Here is a 2254-nt window from a genome sequence, read left to right on the forward strand (position 1 = left end):
GGATTGTAACCATGGCAATGGGAAGATATATGATAGAATGAATGTAAAACGAATGTTCTCCCATGTAAACTATCATATAATTCACAATAAAACATTTAAGAAAAAAAAATTTTTGTGCAAAAAATTTCATTATTTTTCAATTCCATTTCTCCATGAACTGTTTTAAGCCCCCTTGTACTTGGATCTTTTGCTCTAGTCCAATTGTTCCAGACATACTGAGTTCACGCAGGTTACTTGGATTGGTGTTATCTGGACTTTCAGAGGCTGAGCAGCTCTTGAACTAGGTAACAGGACATAGTGGGACTGGCAGAGTTTCTGTCTTCTGCCCAGGTGAGAGGTGCCCTTAATTTTTCTATTTCTGTAGTCCAATTCCCTTTTCTCTTTTAGAATGATTAAAACTGGGTCCCATTTTCCCCAGGGGTCCAGAGTTCTCTGTCCCAAGAAGTGGATCAGGAGCAAGGGTCACAAAAAAGAAGAGCTGGGGAAAATAACTCCATGACAAGGGAGACTTTGTTAAGCACATAGAATTGGGGTTGGGATTAAGTTTGAGCTCTGGGACTAATTTTTACAGATATTAGGATTAAGATTGAAACCAGAATTTGGATTGGACATTAGGTTAATATCAGATTAGAATGAATTACAATGTTAGCAGGATTTGAACTTGGATTAGACAGAGTTATGGGGTAAGGATTGGAGTCCTGGTGTGGCACTGTGGGTAAATGCACTGGACTACAAAGTTGGTTTGAACTGCAAGGTCGGGAGTTCAAGCTCACCAGCCACTCCTTGGAAACCCTATACAGGATCCCTGTGGGTAGAAACCAACTTGACGGCACTCAACAACAACAAATGGGGTAAGGATTAGGATGCGAGTTGGCAGATTCTCTCTCAGACCTCTACAAGCACCTTCTTTTTGGTGTGTCTTCTAGGGCTAGGGTCCCTTTTGGACTTCTATCCAAAAAGCAGCCCTTGAGTCACACCAGGCTCTTTCTCATATAACCTCAGTTGCTACCTCAAGAGCTCTTGCTGCTGAAGCACTGATATTATCTTTTAGCAGACCCTACTGAACAGATAGATGGCTCCTTTTTGGCCAATGGTGGTTGCAAACTACCCACAAGAGTCATATTACAGGTTCATCTGGAACGTAATCCACATTGGAAAATAGTTGAGACAATTATGACAAAAGCACTTCTTCCAATTACCCCCACACTTTAGTCCTCTAATTTGATGATGCCCTGAAAGTTTATGTTCTCTCTGAGCTTTCAGCTAACTATGTGAGCATGTTATAGGAATTAGGTCAAGGGCTCTTCAGATAAAGACCCTGGGAACTAAGAGGGAAGAGTTAGCTGGTCTGGGAGCACCACAAGATGATGCAGATGTACTTGGGGTCTCATTTCTCACAACATGCAGTGAGTTTTGGTGTTTTCTAAGGAAGGTGGGTTGCCGACCCAGACACTCCCCCAGGGTAGTCTGATTAGGAATGCCAATTAATATAGGTGTTTCACATTGATTTGTACATTATTGTGCCTTTTTACTCACTCAACAAATATTTACTGAATGGCTACCAAATGTGCCCTGGGCATTGTGTATATAGCGGTGAATAAAACAGACATGATCTTTGGAGACACACAAATAAATATTTAATTATAAGCAGAGATAGGCGCTACAAAGGAGAAAAGTGTCATGTAAGAGAATAATGGGGCAATGCAATTTTGACTGGAGCCAGGGATCAGTGAAAGCTTTTCTGAGGAAGAGCCTGAAATAGTTGAAGTGGAAGTTGGAAAATGAACCCAAATTCTTGAACTTGTTTATTGTTCTTTATGCTTTTGAGTTTCAGGTTGCATTTTATTCCTTTTTGGTCTGACATAGACAGGTTTTAGAATCTTGGCCATGAACATTACTGACATTGTTTGAGAACTGTAGGCCATAAGTATGGGCTTCTGAGAGCCTTGGCTACATACAGCTCTACTGATCAAAGCTGTATGTAGCCATATGCTATGGACAGGCAGGGACACTTGGCATAGGCTAGATCAGTCAGATTCTTTCTGTTGTCAAGTGAGTTTCATAGATACTGAATAATCCATGCTGGACTTGCAGACAAAGGAGCCTTGACTAAAATAGTAGATTGTATCAGGCTAGCTTTGTTCTAATTCCATTCTTTTTGGAGCTAGGTTTCATGAGAAGAGACAAGATTGAGTGTATTGATGGCTCAGTGGTAGACTCCCTATTTTCTTTGCAGAAGGCCCTGATATGATGC

The sequence above is a fragment of the Chrysochloris asiatica genome, unplaced genomic scaffold (assembly GCF_000296735.1).
Source record: "Chrysochloris asiatica unplaced genomic scaffold, ChrAsi1.0 scaffold00038, whole genome shotgun sequence".
In the NCBI taxonomy this organism is placed as follows: domain Eukaryota; kingdom Metazoa; phylum Chordata; class Mammalia; order Afrosoricida; family Chrysochloridae; genus Chrysochloris; species Chrysochloris asiatica.